This window comes from Leptopilina heterotoma, unplaced genomic scaffold (assembly GCF_015476425.1).
Source record: "Leptopilina heterotoma isolate Lh14 unplaced genomic scaffold, ASM1547642v1 Lhet_52, whole genome shotgun sequence".
NCBI classification, from domain to species: domain Eukaryota; kingdom Metazoa; phylum Arthropoda; class Insecta; order Hymenoptera; family Figitidae; genus Leptopilina; species Leptopilina heterotoma.
In genome coordinates, this window is record NW_025111114.1 from 1,164,049 (window position 1) to 1,187,406 (window position 23,358).

The 23,358-nt window shown below is 22.8% G+C and overlaps 1 protein-coding gene across 3 annotated transcripts in view; it reads left to right on the plus strand.

The window, feature by feature from the left end:
• LOC122507872 (cyclin-K-like) overlaps positions 1–23,358 on the plus strand; it is a 104,241-nt gene that overhangs the window by 37,545 nt on the left and 43,338 nt on the right. For all 3 annotated transcript variants that reach the window (XM_043620831.1, XM_043620832.1, XM_043620833.1), the window contains 3 exons: positions 7,650–7,972; positions 17,313–17,509; positions 17,594–17,807. The gene's annotated coding sequence lies outside the window, so the exon portion shown is untranslated. The remainder of the gene's footprint in view (positions 1–7,649; positions 7,973–17,312; positions 17,510–17,593; positions 17,808–23,358) is intronic.

Here is a 23,358-nt window from a genome sequence, read left to right on the forward strand (position 1 = left end):
TTTTTGAATTTTTTCGAATTTTTGATAATTTTAGATTTTTTACCAAAGAGTCGAGACAATTTAATAAGTAAAGTATTTTCCAAAAGCACAAAAATAATGAAGCTAAATCCCATAAAAGAGAGGAAAAAATGTTGAATTTTAAGAAATTCGGTTTTTTGAATTTTTGATAATTTTCGATAATTTTAGATTTTTTACCAAAGAGTCGAGACAATTTAATAAGTAAAGTATTTTCCAAAAGCACAAAAATAATGAAGCTAAATCCCATAAAGGAGAAGAAAAAATGTTGAATTCTAAGAAAATCGGATTTTTGAATTTTTTCGAATTTTTGATAATTTTAGATTTTTTACCAAAGAGTCGAGACAATTTAATAAGTAAAGTATTTTCCAAAAGCACAAAAATAATGAAGCTAAATCCTATAAAAGAGAGGAAAAAATGTTGAATTTTTAGAAATTCGGATTTTTGAATTTTTTCGAATTTTTGATAATTTTAGATTTTTTACCAAAGATTCGAGACAATTTAATAAGTAAAGTATTTTCCAAAAGCACAAAAATAATGAAGCTAAATCATATAAAAGAGAGGAAAAAATGTTGAATTTTTAGAAATTCGGATTTTTGAATTTTTTCGAATTTTTGATAATTTTAGATTTTTTACCAAAGAGTCGAGACAATTTAATAAGTAAAGTATTTTCCAAAAGCACAAAAATAATGAAGCTAAATCCTATAAAAGAGAGGAAAAAATGTTGAATTTTTAGAAATTCGGATTTTTGAATTTTTTCGAATTTTTGATAATTTTAGATTTTTTACCAAAGATTCGAGACAATTTAATAAGTAAAGTATTTTCCAAAAGCACAAAAATAATGAAGCTAAATCCTATAAAAGAGAGGAAAAAATGTTGAATTTTTAGAAATTCGGATTTTTGAATTTTTTCGAATTTTTGATAATTTTAGATTTTTTACCAAAGATTCGAGAAAATTTAATAAGTAAAGTATTTTCCAAAAGCACAAAAATAATGAAGCTAAATTCCATAAAAGAGAGCAAAAAATGTTGAATTTTAAGAAAATCGGATTTTTGAATTTTTTCGAATTTTTGATAATTTTAGATTTTTTACCAAAGAGTCGAGACAATTTAATAAGTAAAGTATTTTCCAAAAGCACAAAAATAATGAAGCTAAATCCCATAAAAGAGAGGAAAAAATGTTGAATTTTAAGAAATTCGGTTTTTTGAATTTTTGATAATTTTCGATAATTTTAGATTTTTTACCAAAGAGTCGAGACAATTTAATAAGTAAAGTATTTTCCAAAAGCACAAAAATAATGAAGCTAAATCCCATAAAGGAGAAGAAAAAATGTTGAATTCTAAGAAAATCGGATTTTTGAATTTTTTCGAATTTTTGATAATTTTAGATTTTTTACCAAAGAGTCGAGACAATTTAATAAGTAAAGTATTTTCCAAAAGCACAAAAATAATGAAGCTAAATCCTATAAAAGAGAGGAAAAAATGTTGAATTTTTAGAAATTCGGATTTTTGAATTTTTTCGAATTTTTGATAATTTTAGATTTTTTACCAAAGATTCGAGACAATTTAATAAGTAAAGTATTTTCCAAAAGCACAAAAATAATGAAGCTAAATCATATAAAAGAGAGGAAAAAATGTTGAATTTTTAGAAATTCGGATTTTTGAATTTTTTCGAATTTTTGATAATTTTAGATTTTTTACCAAAGAGTCGAGACAATTTAATAAGTAAAGTATTTTCCAAAAGCACAAAAATAATGAAGCTAAATCCTATAAAAGAGAGGAAAAAATGTTGAATTTTTAGAAATTCGGATTTTTGAATTTTTTCGAATTTTTGATAATTTTAGATTTTTTACCAAAGATTCGAGACAATTTAATAAGTAAAGTATTTTCCAAAAGCACAAAAATAATGAAGCTAAATCCTATAAAAGAGAGGAAAAAATGTTGAATTTTTAGAAATTCGGATTTTTGAATTTTTTCGAATTTTTGATAATTTTAGATTTTTTACCAAAGATTCGAGAAAATTTAATAAGTAAAGTATTTTCCAAAAGCACAAAAATAATGAAGCTAAATCCTATAAAAGAGAGGAAAAAATGTTGAATTTTTAGAAATTCGGATTTTTGAATTTTTTCGAATTTTTGATAATTTTAGATTTTTTACCAAAGATTCGAGACAATTTAATAAGTAAAGTATTTTCCAAAAGCACAAAAATAATGAAGCTAAATCCTATAAAAGAGAGGAAAAAATGTTGAATTTTTAGAAATTCGGATTTTTGAATTTTTTCGAATTTTTGATAATTTTAGATTTTTTACCAAAGAGCAGGGCTCGAACTAGGTCCGTAAATCCCGTAAAAGTCCGTAACTTTGCTTGAAGTCCGTAAAAGTCCGTTTTTTTGAAAAAAGGTCCGTAAAGTCCGTAATTCGATTGAAAAAGGTCCGTAAAGTACGTAAATTATACGATATAATTTGGATAATTTTAGAGAAATTACAAATGATTGAAGGAATTCAATTATTTTCAAAAGTAATAAAATTCTTCGCAATAAAATTCAATTATGTTCAAAATTTTTTAAAAATTCTCGTCAAAATTTCAATTATCTTTAGAAATAATTAAATTCTTCTCCGAAATATCAATTATTTTCAAAAATTTTAATAAAATTCTTAGAAAAATTTCAATTATTTTCAAAATTTTTCCTCAATTCAATGATTTTTAATAGGTATCTATACTATTCTAATAAAATTTTCCAAAAGAATTCAATTATTTAAAAAAAATCTACTAAAATTCTACACAAACCTTTAATTAGTTTCAAAAAATAATAAAAATTTTACAGGAATTTCATTATTTACAAATTTTTTTTATAAATTTCTTCGCAATATTCAATTATTTTCATAAATAATAAAATTTTTACAGGTATTTAATTTTTTTGGCAAATAATAAAATTCTTATTAGGAATTCAATTATTTTAATAAATAATAAAGCTAATTGCAGAATTTCAATTATTTTTAATACAATTTTAATCGAATTCCTCGAAAGATGTAATTATTCTTAAAAATTTTATTAAAATTTATCAAAGAAATTTAATTATTTTAATAACCTTTGCTACAATTTATTTATTACAATTTAAATATTATTTTTAATAAATTTTTAATTAAATTTCTTTAAAGAATAATATTATTGCATTCAGAATTTTTAATGCAATTCTTTGCGTAAATTATTAATTATCTTTATAAATAATAAAATTCTTCTCTAAAATTGAATTATTTTTAAAACATTTAATAAATTTCTTGGCAAAATTTTAATTATTTTCAAAAATTTTCCCTAATTTAATTATTTTTAATATCTACTATTTTAATAAAATTTTGCAAAAGAATTCAAATTATTTGAAAACTGATTGATACAATTCTTTAAAAGAATTCAATTTTAAGAAACATATGTAATTATTCAATAAATTGTTTTTTTTGTATTTAAATAATGAAATTCTCGTAGAATTTTCTGATAAAAATTGATTTAAAAATAATTAAATTTTGAAAAGGTTTCAGATTCAAATCTTTGAAAATTTGAATTTTTCATATTTTTAACTAACAATTCTGTGGAATTAATTTTTTTGAGAAATTTTAATTGCGGATTTTTTTTATATTATTTGAAGTTTTTATTTTTTAATACATATTTAATTGAAGAATTTAAAAATAATTGAAATTTCGTAAGATTGAATATTGTAAAGAAATGGATTTGAAAATTGTCAAAGAACTTTTTCGAAAATTATTAAAAATAATCGATTTTAAGAAGTAAAGTATTTTCCAAAAGCACAAAAATAATGAAGCTAAATCCTATAAAAGAGAGGAAAAAATGTTGAATTTTTAGAAATTCGGATTTTTGAATTTTTTCGAATTTTTGATAATTTTAGATTTTTTACCAATGAGTCGAGACAATTTAATAAGTAAAGTATTTTCCAAAAGCACAAAAATAATGAAGCTAAATTCCATAAAAGAGAGGAAAAAATGTTGAATTTTAAGAAATTCGGATGTTTGAATTTTTGATAATTTTCGATAATTTTACATTTTTTACCAAAGAGTCGAGACAATTTAATAAGTAAAGTATTTTCCACATTAAAAAGTTTGACATTAAAAAATATATAAAAAAATGCCAATACTTAACCCACAAAATTTAATTTTCAAAACAAACAAATGAATGCAGATAATTTGCTAACGGAAAGGAAACTTACGATTATTATAATGTATTTTTTTATTTTTATATATTTAAATAATTGAATTCTCATAGAATTTTCTAATACAAATTGTTTAAAAAATGAATTTTAGATAGAAAATTTAAAATAATTAACAATTGTTCATTTATTTCGTTCGTAGAATTTTAATAAAATTTTTTAAATTAATTATATTTTTCGAAGAATTTACTTATTGTATTAAAAATAATTGAATCCTGAGAAGAATTTTATTATTTAGGAAAATAATTGAAGACTTGCAACCAACTTTTATTACATTTTTTAAAAATAATTGAAATCCTATGAAGAAATTTAATGTTTAGGAAAACAATATTGAATTCTTGCAACGAATTTTACTACATTTTTTTTAAATAATTGAAATCTTGAGAAGAATTTTATTACATTTTTTTTAAATAATTGAATTCTTTTGGAAAATTTTATTAAAATATAGTAGATATTTGAAAATCATTGAATTGAGGAAAATTTTTGAAAGTAATTGATATTTTGCCAAGAATTTTATTAAAATTTTTGAAAATAATTGAATTTCGAAGAAGAATTTAATTATATTTCTAAATATAATTAAAATTTTTACGAGAATTTGAATAAATTTTTGAACATAATTGAATTTCTGCGTAGAATTTTATTACTTTTGAAAATAATTAAATTTCTGCAATCATTTGTAATTTCTCTAAAATTCTCCAAATTATATCGTACAATTTACGAACTTTTCGTCTTTTCTCAATCAAATTACGGACTTTACGGACCTTTTTTTTAAAAAAAACTGTCTTTTACAGACTTGAAGCAAATTTACGGACCTAGTTCGAGCTCTGTCATCATCATCATCATCGCCTTCTTCTTTTTTCATCATCGTCATCAGCTTCGTCGTTTTTTTCAACAGTTTTGTGTCCTTTGGAAAGAACTCGTGCAGAACATTGTTAGAGGAATAAAATGATGGCATGTGTGTGTATAGATAGAGGAGAAAGAGAGACGGTTTCTGAAGAGTGGGAGAAGTAATTCACGTTTCCTCGGCTCGTCTTCAAAAGACTCGGAATATATTGTCCTGCAATGCAAACAGTCCCAGACGCATTCGGTGTTCCACTTTACTTCGAGTCTGGTAAGACGCCTCGTGTGTTTGCCCACAGGCAAATGTGTTTCCTTAGGCTGTCCGAAATGTTTGGACGAGCCCAGCAACCAAGTACTTGTCAATTCGACGTAACCAATCAAGAGCACGGCTTTAAAAAAAGAGGAAACGACTCAAAAGCCGAGGCTTCAACAAAATTCGAGTTTGCCTTTAATGGATTAAGTCTCTTTCTCACTCCCTCGATCCCTCAATCTCTCTCTCTCCATATATGTAAATATATTTAGGAAATCTGAAAAACATTTCTATTTAAATAAATCCAGTTTGTTATTGCTTTCATTATGCGCGCGATTGAAGGGAAGATTTTCAAAATATTGTTATTTCAAACTTCGCACTTATCCACTAAAACCTTTATTACTTCTTTTTAAACGATTTGCTGCTATTTAGCTCCTTTTTTAGATTTGTGCCAACGAAAAGCTGCTTTGTTTCTTTCTTTTTTGAGAATTTGCTATTATATTTTGATATATTTTGTAAAATAATAATTTTACTATATAATTTTACTCATGTAGTTTAAAATTAATTGAATTTTCAAAGAGTTCCTCGAAAAATGTAATTATTTTTAAAAACTTTATTAAAATTCGTCAAAAGAATTCAATTATTTAAAAAATTATTTATAAAATTCTTTATGAGAATTCAATTTTAAGAAACAAGTAATTATTCAATAAATTGTTTTGTTTGTATTTAAATAATTGAATTCCAGTAGAATTTTCTAATAAAAATTGATTTAGAAATGAATTTCAGTTAAAAATTTTAGATTTGAATATTTATTATTCAAATTATTCAAATAACATTTAAATATTCAAAGCATTACAACATGAATTTTAAGAAATAATTGAATTTTAAAAAGGTTTCAAATTAAATTCTTTGAAAATCTTAATCTTTCATACTTATAACCAACAATTCTGTAGAATTAATTATTTTGAAAAAGTTTAGTTGAATTTTTTTCTGAAATTATTTGAAATGTTTATTTTTTAATACATATTCAATTGTAAACAAATGGATTTAAAAATTCTCAAAGAACTTTTTCAAAAATTATTAATAATAATTGATTTAAAGAAGAATTTGAGTTAAAAATTCTAGAAAATAATAATTAAATTAAAATGATGAAAATAATTTTGAACTTTTGAATACCGCACTGTAACACTCCTGGTAATAAGTTTGTTCTGAATTTTTTTTAAATCCAATTATTTTCCAAATTTGTAATTAGAATTCTTCAAAAATACGATTATGAATACTTTTTTTTATTTGTTTTCAGGCTTATAAAGCTACTTTTTACTGTTTTTAACGAGTGTTAAATCATTGGAAAAAATAGTGTTGAATTGAAAATTGGAAAATTTTGATTTAAAAATTGTGGAGTTTGTTAAGTATTGAAAAGTTGATGAAAAGCAGGAAATTTTATTTCTCGCGGCGGCGGCGGCTCCAGTTTGAATGTGTAATTTTTGAAACTAATTTTGAAACATAAGCTACGTTCGTAGTTCCAGGACTTTCATGCCGTATTCTATATGGAAAAATAAATCATTTTTTGAATAATAGCATGTTTGTTAAAATTGAATTCTTTCATGAAATGTTATTAAAATTGTATTATAAATAATTGAATTATAATAATTCAATAATTTAATAATTGAATAATAATAAATAATAATAATAATTTCCCTGTGATGAAGAAAAAAGATGATGCTGCTGCTGATGATGATAAAGTTGGAAAAAAGATGATGAAAAAAGAAAATGATAGAAAAGACGAAGGTGATGGATATTAAAATATACAACTATACTGTCAGATAGAAAAAAATATACAAATCTACAGTGTGAATATAATTTTAAAAAAAATTTCCAGAGTACAATATATGCTACTCTATATATGTTTTATATGGAAAAGCGTGCATCACAAGGGATGAGGAGAACGATCCCGAAAACAAACAAACTCCATTGAATGTTCTCCGACAGGGGGATTTTTGCCAAGTAGACCCTTCCAGAATTTAGCCCCGGAGGTTATGAGATTTTATGAGACTCAAAGCGGTTTACGAATCCAAAGATCTCCGCGCTTTTCATCCCCTTTCTTGAATATCGAGAAAAGGGATGCGATTTTTCAATTATGTTCCTGACTTTTACTTTTTTTTTTCTTGGAGGGAAATTATACTTAATACTTTCTCTCGACTTTGAAAATTGGAGACATTTTTTTCTATCAATTTTTTTTGTGTTTCGTTATTTGATATTCAATTTATTATTATTTAGAAAAAAAACTTGACACTGTTACTTGATTTTAATAAAATTTGTTTGTTTTCAGCTCTGAAAAACTACGCCTGCCTCTTTGATAGTGAAGGATGAATTTTAGACGCAGAATGTAGAGAATCTTTAGATAATGTCGTCATCGAGAACATCGCCGCCTGTTTGTCATTACAAATCCCCTTTTTGAAAAAAAAAATCTCAAGTGAAAAAATATCATCAGATGCTTCATTCAGAGAAATTATCGCAGTGAAATTTTTACGTACGCTGAAAGAAACAAACGGAGAAATGTCAATCTATACGCACGAAAAAGGAGATTTTACACAAGTTTTCAAGTTTGAAAAAAAAGAGAAAAAAAAGAAGATAATAGATGAAAAAGAAGAGGTATGTATATGTATATATATATTGAGAGTACAAATCCCTCCCGTCCCGCGCACCATTCGAATTTCCTGCGAGCGTGAAGTCGTTAGGCATTTTCTGACGCGAGATAAAATTCCGAGAAGCTCATTGAAACGACTCTTGGCTATGTACGGGACCGGGTATTGTTTTAACGTGTTTGAGTCAAATATTGACGCAAGTCGGGACTCTCGCTCGGCCTGGAACGGGACGGAACAGAACGGAACGAGATGAGACGAAACGACCCACATAACATTCATCGTTGGTACAAGGTAACGAAGGAGAGAAATGACTGTGAAAGGTGATCAGAGAGAGAAGGGAATAACGAAACGTGTATAATATACCTATAGGAGAAGAAAGTTTTGTAAAAAAAAAAAAGAAGAACTCTTGGCTTCAATTCAATGTTGTAATAGATACATCATCAGTTAGATATTCTTTGTTCTTCCCAGAAGCGAAAATTCTAAATGAAGCATTATTTCTATTACTTTAGTCATTAATTCGGTTATTAATTAATTATTTCTCCATTTACGCAGGACTTTCGTTAATTTAAATTTCTATCAAGGAAAAAATTTGGGACGCATTATAAAATTCATTAGAAATAATTTTCATTTCATCGAATTTCATTTGACGGAATTTTCTTTTCAGCGATTTTTTCACATGGAAAAACGAACTAAGTTCGTTTTCCAAGAGTTACACTGACAGAAACTTTTGCGCATTTTTGGCAATTTTTACTATTTTTGGAGTAAAAGTTGCTATGATCGAAGTACATTTTTGTAAAAATTAGTTCGAGCGTAGCAAAATTCACTTTAAAAATACTAAAAGTTGACAGAAATGCGAAGTTCCCAACGATTTTGGTTTTACTTTGTAAATAGTAAAACTTACTCTTTATTTTTCTCCGTGTAATAACCATTTTTCAGTGCTGACAGGAGTTTAATTATTTAAAAATTTTTAATAAAATCCAATTCAAGAATTCCATTATTTTTAAAAATATGTAATTAAATTTTCGCTGGAATTCAATTATTTTAAATACAATTTCAATTTAATTCTAGGAAAAATTAAATTATTTTGAAACATTTTTTTTTAAATTCTTCGAAAAAATTCAATTATATCAATTCTTCTCGAAAAATTCAATTATTTTTTTTAATTTTGCAAAAATTTAATTATTTATATAGATATAATCTACATTTTTTTGCAGGGATTCAATTATTTAAAAAAGTTTAAATAAAATTCTATTTAAGAATTCAAATATTTTCAGAAATAATTAAATTGTCGTTGTACTGAAAATCATTGAATTCTTGTAAAGTATTTATAAAAAAATTTGAAAAATAATTGAACTCATCATTTTAAGAATTTTATTTATTTAGTATTTATTTATTTAGTATATAAACGGGCTTATATTGCCCTTTCGTACAATGTACTGAATTTTATCAACATATTTCAGTAATTGTATTCTTTCGAGAAAATTTATTACAATTGTATTAAAAATAATTGAATTCCCGTCAAGAATTTTATTATTTATGAAAATAATTGAATTCCTGTGTTGAATTTTTTTATTTATGAAAATATTTTAATTCTTGTAAAGAATTTTCTTATTCATGCGAAAATAAATGAATTCCTGCTGAAAATTTTACAATTCATAAAAATAATTGAATTGTTTTGAAGAATTTTTTCGGAGTTTTTGAAAATAATTGAATTTTTTGAATGAATTTTATTAGAAAATTTGAAAATAATGTTTTTTTTAAAAGAATTTCATTAAAATTGTTGGAAATAATTGAATTTGTATTAAAATTCTTGAAAATAATCGAATTTAATTAATATTTTTTAGAATAATTGTACTCTTTCGAGAAACTTTATTAAAATTGTATTGAAAATAATTGAATTGCTCTAAAGAATTTTATCATTCATTATTTACAAAATTTGCTAGTTAAATAATAAAACTCATCGCAGAATTCCAATTATTTTTAATGCAATTTTAAACAAATTTCTAGAAAAATGTAATTATTTTAAAAAATTTTATTAAAATTCGTCAAAAGAATTTAATTATTTGAAAATTTGCTGATAAAATTCTTATGAGAATTTAAGTTAATTATTTAAAGAAATATTACCAATTATTTAGTACATTATTTATTTTTCTATTTAAATAATTAAATTCTTGTAGAATTCTATAATAAAAATTGATTTAAAAATATATTTCAGTTAAAATTTTAGATTATAATTAAATATTAAAAGCATTATTGCGTGAATTTTTATAAATAATTGAATTTTGAAAAGATTTCGAATTAAAATCTTTGAAAATCAAAATTTTTCATACTTTTAACTGATAATTCTGTAGAATTAATTTTTTAAAAATTATTTTAACTTTTTATTTTCTAATGTATTTAATTGAATAATTTCTGAATAATTAAAATTTCATGTGAAATTGAAATTGTAAACAAATGGATTTAAAAATTTTTACAGAAGAACTTTTTCAAAAATTATTAAAAATAATTGATTTAAAGAAAAATTTTAGTTGAAAATTCTAGAAAAAAAATAATAATTGAATTAAAATGATGAAAAGAATTCTGGAGTTACAGTAACAGTATTCTTATAATATAAAATAATTATTTTATCACTCGGTCTTTTTTAATTATTATAAATTGTTGAATTTCAAAAAGGTTTAAATTAATTATTACAAGTTGTTGAATTTCAAAAAGGTTTAAATTAATTATTACAAGTTGTTGTATTTCAAAAAGGTTTAAATTAAATTATTACAAGTTGTTGAATTTTAAAAAGGTTTAAATTAATTATTACAAGTTGTTGAATTTCAGAAAGGTTTAAGGTTTGAAATTATTGAAAATCCTAAATCCTATGGAAAAATAATAATGATTAAATATTTATTTAAAAATGAAGTTATTGATGTTTTGGAATAATTTTACTTTTGAAGAAATTTATAAATAAATGTAATAGAACATTTTTTTAAGTATCTAATAATTTCTAGAGTGAATCGCAGAATATTCTTTAGTGTCAGGGGAAAAGTAGAAAATTTGTCTGGAAATAAGGGAAATAGCAGGGAAAAACAAAATTAAATTTTTTGTCAACCCTGGTTTTTGATTATTTTCGATGTTTCTCCATAAATTTATTTCTTCCGTAATGCGAATAGAAAATTCCAAAGGAAAGATATATACATTTTTCGTATATATATTATATTATATTATATTATATTGAATACGTATTATTGAGTTTTTCGTTTTGTATTTTGAATTTAGGAGAGCGAGGATAGTGTGAGAGGTCTCGCATTTCTTGGTCATTGCATTGGCATTTACAGGCGTTTACACACTAAAGGCATTTCACAAGCTGTGAATGCCCGTGTAATGCATTGCAAACATTTTGCCATTGCCTCATCTACCCTCGCATTTATATATACATATAGACCTATAAATAGGGGAATAATAATATTCTGACCGGTATAGGACATTGTGCTTAATGTTTGGACATGTGTTCCGCCTAGGTCACGCCCTTTGTTACCATTTTCTATGCATGTTTACCAGTTTAAAATGTTGCCATATAACGTTTGCGAACTCGTCATAATGTCATAACGATGACACGCGTCATTTTTGTCGAAAAAAGAATGGGAAAAAAGTGAAATTTGCCTTTTTTTGTTACGTTTCACTTTGTTTTGATCAAACATTGTAATATGATGTCTTTACAGAAAATTGAGAATTAAAAAGTCATGATGATTCAGTAGATTTTACATATAATTTGTGGAATAGGTCAGGGGGTTTTTCCTAAAGGAGTCGATTATTTGAAACAAATTTAGTAAAAAACTAGGAAATAACTCAATGATTTTAAAAGAAATTTGGATAAAATTATCTTTATAAGAATTCAATTATTTTGGAATACAATTTTATTTACATTCCTCGAAACAATATTGAATTGTTTTCCGAAATAAAAAAATTCTTCGCAGAAATTTAATTATGTTTATATAAATAATAAAATTCTTCACAGAAATTCAAATACAAATGTATTCAATACAATTTTTATAAAATTTATCAAATAATTCAATTACTTTCAAAAATATTGATAAAATTCTTTACAAGAATTCAATTACTTGAATACAATTTTAATTGAATTCTCCTCGATGGAATTTAATTATTTTAAAAAGTTTTAATAAAAATCTCCGCAGATTCAATTATTTTCAAAAATTATAATAAAAATCTTCTCAAGAATTCAATTATTTACAATCCAATATTAATAAAATTTCTCAATAAATTCAAATTTTTTCAAAAATATTGATAAAATTCTAAATTTAATTCCTCAACGGAATTGGATTATTTTCAAAGATTTTCACAAGAATTCAATAATTATCATCAATAATAAAAATGTTGTGCAAGAATTCAATTATTTTTATAATTAATAAAATTTTTCACTGAAATTTCAATAAAATTTCTCTAAAGGATTTGATTATATTAATAAAATTTAATAAAATATTAACAAAAAATCCAGTAATTTTCAAAAATTTGTATAAAATTCTGTACAAAAATTCAATTGTTTTCTTAAATTAACTTTTTTTGAAATTTTAATTAAATTCGTCGTTAGAATTTAATTATTTTCAAAAATTGTAATAAAAATCTTCTCAAGTTAAAAATTATTTTCATAAATAAAAAAAATCTTCACAAGAATTCAATTAAAAATTTCCATAAATAATAGAATTCTGTACAAGAATTGAATTATTTTTATGACAAATAAAATTTTTCACAGGAATTCAATTACATTCAATACAATTTTAATAAAGTTTCTCAAATTCAATTATTTTCATGAATAAAAAAAATCTTCTCTAAAATTCAATTATTTTTATGATTAAAAAAAACCTTCTCTAGAATTCAATTATTTTCATGAATAAAAAAAAATCTTCTCTTGCGAATTCAATTATTTTGATAAATAATAAAATTCTGTTCAAGAATTTAATTATTTTTTTGAATAATAAATTTTTTCACTGAAATTCATTTAAATATTTAATACAATTTTATTGAAAAATAATTGAACTTCTGTGTAGAATTTTAATAATAATTTGTGAAAATAATTAAACTCCTGAGAAGAATTTAAAACATTTTTAAATAATTAAATTATTTCGATGAATTTAATAAAAATTTTATTCAAATAATTGAATTCTTTCAAAGAATTTTATCAAAATTTTTGTGAAATAATTAAATTGTTTCTTAGATTATTCTTAAAATTTATAAAAATAATTAAATTTTCCTCCAGGAATTTAATTACATAAAACATTATTAGAAATAATTGAATTGTTATAAAAATTTTAATTAAATTTTAGAAAGGTAATTGAAGTCTTTCGAAGAAATTTATTGAAATTTTTTAAAAGAATTGATTTTCTTCAAAGAACTTTAATATTTATCAAAATTTAATTCTTGCAAGAAATTTCATAAAAATTATTTAAAATAATCGAAATCTTCACAAGAATTTTCTTATTTACGAAAATAATTTAAATTTTCCATAAATTTTATAATTATCTATTTCATTATTATTTTTAAATTATTTGATTTATTTGGAAGAATTTTATGAACATTTTTTGAAACAATTAAATTAAAATTAATAAATATTGGAAAAAATTTTATATGAGTAAAATTCCAGTTGATAGAATTTCGAACAATTTTAATTAATCGAAAGCTGACTTATTTACATATCTTTGAATTGAATGAAGAAAAAAAAATGATTTTTAAAAGAAACATCCAAAATGCACCTGTATGGAAAATGGTAATGAACGTCATTATCAATAATAATAGTTCTTTATCAAATTTAATGTGACGATATTAAAAATTCTATAAATATAAAACAAATTCCAACCTTTTTATAATTTTATTAAAATTATTAAAATTCAATATATAACTGAATAATAAAAATTTAAAATTGAATAGAAAGAAGAAGAAGGAAAAAAAGTGAAGAAAGTATATAATATTTTTAGTGAGGAGTCACACACATACACATTATCTTATAAAAGTGAGAAAGAATTAATATATGGATGGACTTTGTCAGCAGTGAACTCTTTTCACGAAAAAGAAAAAAAAAAGAAGAAAAAGAGAAAAAAAGTCATCTGCACGGCTCTTTTTTAGGGAAATTTATATTCAAAAGATGGTTCGGCACGCTTGTGTGGCGTGAATGGACCCCCGGTGGAATAGTTGACGTTAAATTTATCTCTCGTAAAGGTCTCAAGGTATTTTGTGGCTTTAGTCCTTAGTTCCTTGAGGATTACAAACCCTAGACATACTGGTGGTCTCCTGGTGTGATCCTATTCATGATTTTAGGAGTAAATTTAAAGAAATACCCACAATCTTTCGTTTACATTTACACATGTAGACATAAAATAAATTCATTGTTAATATATTGTCGATGGTGTTTTCTAGTCAATGGTAATTGTTGCAATTTTCTTCTTTTCTTTTGTTGACACGAGCCACGTGTATCTTCAATTTTTTTTTTTTTTGCATCTTCAAAAATCGAAATAGAATTGCTTTCAAATTTTAAGAAAGAAACTACAAATATTGTCGTGTGCTTTCTTTAAAATTTGTCTTTTACATAATGGAATGTTTGGCTTTTTTTCACTCTTCACTCTACAGGACAATTGAAAAATTCAATTCAGGATAATTTGTAAATTGTGATTTTGTTCTCGAAATTTGTCAGAGGTTTAGAACTGTTTGTTTTGAATTCAATAAATAAGGGGAAATTAATTCTACTAATAAATCTAATTTCTTGTTAATGGGAAAAAATTGGACAATTGTAAAAACTAGAAAGCAAATTTGTTAAATATTTATTATTTTGTAAATATTTGCAAATTTATAAAATTATTATTTACTATTCTTTAAAATAATTTAATTTAACGTGATATTCAATTTACTATTATTATTATGCAAATTACAAAATTTTTTATTTTCAAATATGAATTTTTGAATAATTTCAGATTCAAAATTTTTAAAAATTCAATTATTAACTAGTTCACTAATTAATTATTCTTGTTAATTATTTTCAAAATTTTTTAATATAATTCTTCTCAGGAATTCAATTATTTTCATAAATAATAACATTCTTCGTAAGAATTCAATTCTTTTTATAACTAAGGAATTTTTTGCAAAAATACAATTATTTTTCAACTAAATTTTGATAAAATTTCACAAACGAATACAATTATTTTCTAAAATTTTAACAAATCCTTCGAAACAATTCAATTATTTTTTTTAAATAGTAAAATGTTTGCAAAAATTCAATTATTTTCTAAAAAATTTTACAAATTAATTTAATTTTTTCTTAAATTCGTTATATTTTTCTATAATTCGTTATAAAATTTTTCAAAAAAATTCAATTTTTTTCTTAAATTTTAATAAAATTCAATAATTAAATGTTCAATTTCAATTATTAAAAAACACGATTATTTTAAAAAGTTGAAAAAATTTGATCATAAAATTCAATTTTTCAAAATTTTTAATTATAATTATTAAAGAAATTTGATTATTTAAAAAAAATTTAAAGAAATTCTTCAAAATGAATTTAATTAGAATTTTCAAAAATTTTAACAAAATTATTCACGAGAATTCAATTATTTTCCTAAATAATTAAATTCTTCGATGGAACTCAATTATTCTCAAATTTTTTGACAAAATTATTTGTAATTTATTCAATTAATATATTTTTCACTTTATTTATTTATTTTTTATTTTTTTAGTCATAACTTTTTTATTTTCTATTTTCGATTTATTTGATTTTTACTGCTGTTATTTATTATTCTTATTGTTTCTTATTTGGATACTATTTTTTGGTGATTTTTCCATTCGGTATTTTTTGACTTATAGTTTTATCAATGTTTTGATTTTTATTCTCTATTTATTTTATATGTGAATTTGTCGCAGAATTTGGTTCTTTATTATTTTTTTTTATTATTTTTACTATTTACTATTTTATTTAGTTTTTTATTCCTTTATAAAATTGTAAAATAAATTCTGACTTTATTTTCTTGGCTCTTTTTTGATGTTTTTTACATTTTATTTAAATTTTTATTCGAATTTTTATTTAAATATAATTATGCGGGGATGTATGTTGATAAACAAATAAATTATTTTAATAATTTAAATTCTTTTCTTTTCCTACTTTTTTTTATTATTTGTATATTTTAAAATTTTTTTAATTAGTTATTTAAAGTTATTGTTCCAAAAACGAAGTCAAAAAAAATATTTGATTTGCCTTCTACGTTTTTTATTACAATATTGCACTCGAATTATTGGCGGGAGTTAATTTTCCTTTTCCCACATTTATAATCCATATAAAGGAAAACTGTAAAATTTCCAATAACTATTTATTATATATTCTTTATAACGAAGGAAGTGATCATCTTCCGTTTTTGACTTTCCTTTGTAAAGATGATGAGAAATAGTTGAGAATGAATTTGCCATATAGATTTATGTAAGATGCCGGCGGAAGCAATGAAATGACCAAGAAAATGTTTCTTTTTATAAAAAAAAATATATATATATATACTATATAGTAAGGAAAGTCAAAAAATTGTCCGGATGTGTGGGTCACATATTGTATTTGACAATAGGCGGAGCTCAATTGCCATGAAATTCGTGTTGTACCTTTTCTTAAATTTCTTTTGACATACCTTGAATATGGTTTCGGAACACATTGCTTTCAATGATTCGTTTTCTATATTTTTTTTTATTATATTTTTTCTATTTTTTTCCTTCTCCTTCGCCTCTTTCCGCAAGGTAGATAGATTACAAGAGGAAAATTGCTTTTAATGACGTGTACAAGTGATTTTCTTTTTTTTGGGGGTGTGTAATTCGGGAGGCGTTTTCACACTATATTCATCAAATGATTGAGTGTGGGAAATGTTGCAACAAGTTTATGACGCGAAAAAAAAATTTCACACGATCTTATCGAGCAGGTTGCTTGTGACACTTTTTTTCCAATTCAAATTCGCGCAGAATTTTTTTTTTTTTTTTTGCTTAGTTAATTTGTTTAATAGAAATTTAAATGTAGAGAAAAGTTTTTTTTATGAAAATAATTCAATTCCTTAAAGAAAATTTTATTATTTATGAAAATAATGGAATTATTGCGAAGAAATTTATAAAAAATTTGTAAATAATTGAATTCCAGTGAAACTTTTATTATTTATGAAAATAATTAAATGTTTGCGTACAATTTTATTAAATATTTTTTAAATAATAAAAAATTAATAGAAAAAACAAATTTTTCAATAAATAATAATCAAACCGATTATTCGATTCATTTAAGTATTTTTTTGCTTTAAAAAAATTTAATTATGTGATTTTTTTTTATCTCTTTTCAGGAAAGCAAGGTCCTTAAATCATTGTTCACGGTTAATTTGTCGGCACATTTGGATTTCTGTGTAAGGTGGATGAAAGGACTAAACGGACAATCATCAATTCTGCTTCGTGAGGGAAAGTGACCTGTCCCTTCTTCCCCAACCTGAAAAAGAATCAACACCCTTAAAAACAGGCATAAAAAGAACCAATCAAGAAAAAAGTAAGTTTTTCATGTTTCTTTTATTTCCTTCTTGACACTTTACAAAAAAATTCCATAAATTTATCTGTCAAAATTTGATTTTAGTATTTTTGCAAATTTGCAACCAAAAGGTGGAAGCAGTGCAAGGTATCCTCTCTCAGAATTGGGGCAAAACTTCGCATCGTGGGAGACGGCTACTTTCCCTCACGGGACGACGCAATCGATGACTGCCTCACGAAACACCCCCAGGAAATGGCAGTATATTCAAACTACACCGCCCCTGTCATTCTTCAATCGAACAATTTTGTTGTCGACTCTTGTAAGTTCTAATGGATATCATATTATTAGGGCGTTTTGGAAATGACAAACGAATGAATTATTCTGTCAACATCAATCTAGGACTAGAAATTTGTATATACATATTACTCGGGTATTTTTTAACTTGTCGGGAAAATTTTCTTTTTATCATTTTTATTCGAAATGGTGGAATTTATTTTAAAGATGTTCCTAGAGTTTTGAACGTTCAAATAAACAAAATCAGGCTTCGCACTCATACTAGAAATACTAGAAATCAAAAAACTATTCTCTAAAATTATAACCAAATTCTTTAAAACGATTCAATTATTTTCAAACAATATTCGAATTTCAATTATTTTCAATATCTAATATTTTCATAAAATTTAGAAAAAGAATTCAATTATTTTTAAAAAATTGATAAAATTCATCCTAAATTCAATTATTTTCATAAATAATAAAATTTACACAGGAATTCAATTAATTTAGAATACCATTTTCAAAAAAATTTCGAAAAATGCAATTATTTAACCAAATTTTTATACAATTCTTTACAATAATTCAAATACTTTCACTAATAATACCATTTTTCATGGAAGTTCAATTTAAAAAAAAAAATTTTTTGTTAAAATTCTAAGGGAAAATACAATTATTTTTATAAATAACAAACATCATCGAAGAATTTAAATAATTTTTTAATACTATTTTAAATTAATTAATCGAAAAATTCAATTACTTTCACAATTGGAGTTTTCCACGAGAATTTAATTATTTAAAATAAAATTTTCATAATGTTCATTATATTTCGAAAATATTAATTAATTAAAACAATGTTTATAAAATTCTTATGAAAAATTGAATTTTTTTAAAACATTTTAATAAAATTTTTCGCAATAATTCAATTATTTTCATAAATAATAAAATTCTTCTTAGGATTTCAATTATTTTTAAAAATTTTAATAAACTTCTTTACAATAATTCAATTATTTTCATACAGAATAAAATTCATCGCAGGATTTCAATCATTGTTGTTACAATTTTACATAAGTAAAATTCTTAAAAATTTAATTTCAATCCTTCGAAAAAATCAATTATTTAAAAAAATGATTTTTTAAAACTCTTTGGAAGAATTGAATTATATGTATTTACAAAAAAATTAGAATTTTTCACAAGAATTCAATTATTTACATTAATAATTCTTCGAAAGAATTCAATTATTAAAGATAAATAACAAAATTATTTCCAAAAATTCAATTAATTTGAGGCATTTTACTAAAATTCTTTGCAAAATTCAATTATTTTTATAAATAATAATATTCATTACAAGAATTCAATCATTTTTAAAAGTAATCAATTTTTTCTTAAAAATTCAATTATTTAAAAAAATTCTAAAAAATCGTTCGCAATAATTCAATTATTTTCATAAATAATGAAATTCTGCTCAGGAATTCAATTATTTTTGAAAATTTTAATAAAATTCTTTGCAACTATTCAATTATTTTCATAAATAATAAAATGCATCGTAGGATTTCAATTATTATTAATACAATTTTACAAGAATTGCTCAAAAAAATGTAATTATACTGTTAAACATTTAATTTCAATTCTTTAGAATAAATCAATTATTTTCAAAAATATTAGAATTGTTTACAGGAATTCAATTACACTTTTAAATATTTTAATAAAATTTCTTGAAAGAAATCAATTATTTTAAATACAATTTTAATAAAATGTTTTTTAAATAATTCAATTATTCTTTCAGATTATTTTAAAATTCTTCCCAAGAATTGAATTATTTACATAAATAATTGTTCGAAAGTATTCAATTATGTCGATAAATAACAAAAATTATTCCCGAAAATTTAATTATTTTGAGGCATTTTAATAACATTCTTTGTAAAATTCAATTATTTTTTTCATAAATAACAATATTCATCACAAGAATTCAATTATTTAAAAATTTTTTTGTAAAAATCTTTGTAAGAATTCAATTCTTTTCATAAAAAAAATTCTCAGGAATTCAATTATTTAAATTATAATTTGCAAAAAATTAGTCGAAAGAAATCAATTACTTAAAAATTTTTATAAAATTCTTCTCAAAAATTAAATTATTTTTATGGATATTTAAATTCTTCCATGAATAATAAAATTCGTTAGGAAAATAAAATATAGAATGGAATTTTCGTCAGTTTTGTGAAGTTTCTAAAACGCGTTTTTTTGGTCGTCAAGTTTAATTTTTTGATAGCTACTTTTTTTTAGATTTTTAATTTTTATCACAATCACTAATTTATGAAAATATTTTTAAGGAAAAATATTCCCTTCATTTGAACGTTCAAAACTTGTGAATCATATGGTGCAGAAATCGTTAGAGATTAAAATTTGCTTTCTCAAGAAATCGTAGTTCTTGAATCTTTCGATCAAGGTAAAAATTTAATCCGAAAAATAAAAAAAAAATTTTTTTATCTTTTTTTTTCCATTTCCCTTTTCTTGCCTTATAAACCAAAAATCTCTTTAAATTGGGAAGAAATGAAAAGATCGCGGTTTGACGAAAGGGCAGATAAATGGAGTGAAAGAGAGAGAGAGAGAAAGTGATTGAGAATCATGAATGAAATTTAAAATTCGGTAGCGAATTGATGCTTTTTTGGGAGAAGCATGAGAAATCAAGGAAGAATGCAATGTAATGTTAGGAGTTTGAAAATTGAATGAGAGAGAAACATGCGGTAGCAGAAGCATGGAAGCGCAACATTGAACTTGCAAGAGCTAACGAGATCAGTACTCATATATCCGGGGCTGGTGACTGCTTGTTTACTGATTGGCTTAAATCAACTCTAAGCCGATCCAATCCAATCCGTGGCTCGAGGCCAACAGCCCTCGCTTTTTTTTCTCAATATATATACACACTATAAGACTTTTGAGCCAAAAGTTCAAATGTACCGCTGCCCTATCTTATAAACTGTATTTAGATTTTAAAAAAAAATCCCCGCAGGACAAATGAAAATCAAGAGTTTCAAACTCAAAGGCTCACGTTCCGCTATTGGAATTAGAAATCGATCCGACGTAGCGATTGAATAGATTCGTGAATTTTTTTGATTTTCGACAGTGTCACATAAAGACTCTTTTTTTGCCACAATTATTATTTAAATAATAAACCTTAAGAAAATTGTAAATTATCATTGGAAGCGCCTGGAAATTTTACAGATTAACATTTGACTAATTTTTAATTTGACCGAATTTTCTACTTAACGGAATTTTCAATTTAATGCATTTTCATTCGAGCTTATTTTCAATTAGATAGATTTTTATTTCCCCAAAATTTTTAGTTGATCCAATTTCCATTTGGTCGGATTTTTAATTTAACAGCGAATTTCCATTTAGACGATTTTTCAATCAGCTAATTGAACCGAACTCTTAATTAATCGAATTTCCATTTGATCGAATTAAATAAACATTATTACAATATTATTAGATCAAGAATAAAAATAAAATAATAATAAATATAAGTTAACAATAAAGATAAAATAATAAAAATACATTAATAATAAGTATAAAATAACAATTATTGATTTTTAAGAAGAATTCAATTTACTATTTTCAATAATTGTAATAAAATTCTTTAGTCAATTTATAAATAATAAAAATCTTCGTAAAAAATTTCAATTATTTTTATATAAATATAATAAAATTCTTATCAGAATTTCACTTATTTTTTATTCCATTTTTAATTGATTTCTTCGAAAATTTCAATTATTTTTCAAAATCCGAGTAAAAATTCTACGAGAAAATTCAATTATTTTAAAAAATAATTGAATTTTTCACCGGAGTTCAATTATTTAAAAAAAACTTTCAATAAAATTCAATTCAAGAATTCAATTATTTTCGTAAATAGTGAAATTTTCGCAGGAATTAAATTATTTTAAATAAACAATTTTAATTGAATTCCAGGGAAAATTAAATTATTTTTTAATTCTTCGAAAGAATTCAATAATATCAATAAATAGTAAAATTCCCACAGGAATTCAATTATTTTAAATACAATTTTAATAAAATTCTTCTTAAAAATTCACTTGTTTTTTAAAATTTTGCAAAAATTCAATTATTTGTAGAAATAATAAATTTTTCGCACAGATTCAATTATTTAAAAAAGTTTTAATAAAATTCTATTCAGGAATTCAATTATTTTCAGAAATAATTAAACTGTCGATTTATTGGAAATCATTGAATTCTTGTAAAGTATTTATAAAAAAATTTGAATATAATTGAATTTATTTCAAGAATTTTATCAACATTTTTTCAAATAATTGAATTCTTTCGAGAAAATGTAATTAAAATTGTTTTTGAAAATATTTTAATTCTAGGCGAGATTTTTATTAAAATTCTTTAAAACAATTGAATTGTTTTTAACAATTTATTTCAATTTTCTTAGAAATAATCAAGTTTTTTAAAAATAATTTTTATACTGAAGATTTTGCAAACAATTGAATTTTAAGAAGAATTTCTTTCAAAGTTTTAAAATAATCGGGTTTATTATTATTATTTGTAATTAACAATTTTTCTATTAAATAGTATTAAAATTATTCATAGAAAATTAAATTCTTTCAAACAATTTTATTAGAGTTTTTGTAAATAATTACATTTTTTTTTTCAAGAATTTCATTAAATTTCGTAAAAATATTGTAATTTTTTAAAGTAATTTTAATTGAAAATTTTGAAAACAATTGAAATTTACAAAGAATTTTATTAAAAACTTTTGAGAACAATTGAATTGTTTAGAAACATTTTATTACCATTTTTTAAAATAATTAAACGTATTAGAAAAGTTTTATTAAAATTATCTTGAATATAATTGAATTTTTTCCCAGAAATTTAATTAAAATTTATTGTATTGAAAATAATTGAATTTCACACAGAAGAATTTTATTATTTACAAAAATTATTGAATTCTTGCCAAGAATTTTACAATTTATAAAAATAATTTAATTGTTTCAAAGAATTTTTTATCTGAATTTTTGAAAATAATTTAATATAAAATTTTTTAATTTACAAAATAATAAGGAATGGAATACCTCCAGTAATAAATTAAGTTATAATGAAAATCAAATAATAATTCAAATTTGGATCAATTAAATGTTAGACAATTAAAAAGACAGAATGAACCTAGAGAAACCAATTCCCCAAAGATTTTTTTAGGTCAAATAAAAATACGATTCAAAAATCAGGTCACACAATCGAATTCAGATAAAATGTTTTTTTCATTGAAAAATATATATGTAATCTTTTTATATACATATTGTATATATATATGAAAAAAGGGAAATTCCGTTGCATCTTTTATTCACGAATGAAAAGCGATATCATCTTTCATTGTTGATGCAAAATCGTAAAAAATAAATTTAAGAGAATAAATTTTCAAATATGGGACCGATAATCCGGTTGTAATGCAGAACGCGAATGGCTTGTAAAACGCGCGGTAGCCAGAAAGGCTGTCAACGGCACCAGTAATCTCTTTTGGTTAATCGTGACAAATTATAGACCAAAGTTATGGGTCTCTTATTCTCTCCCTCTTTCTATCTCTCTCT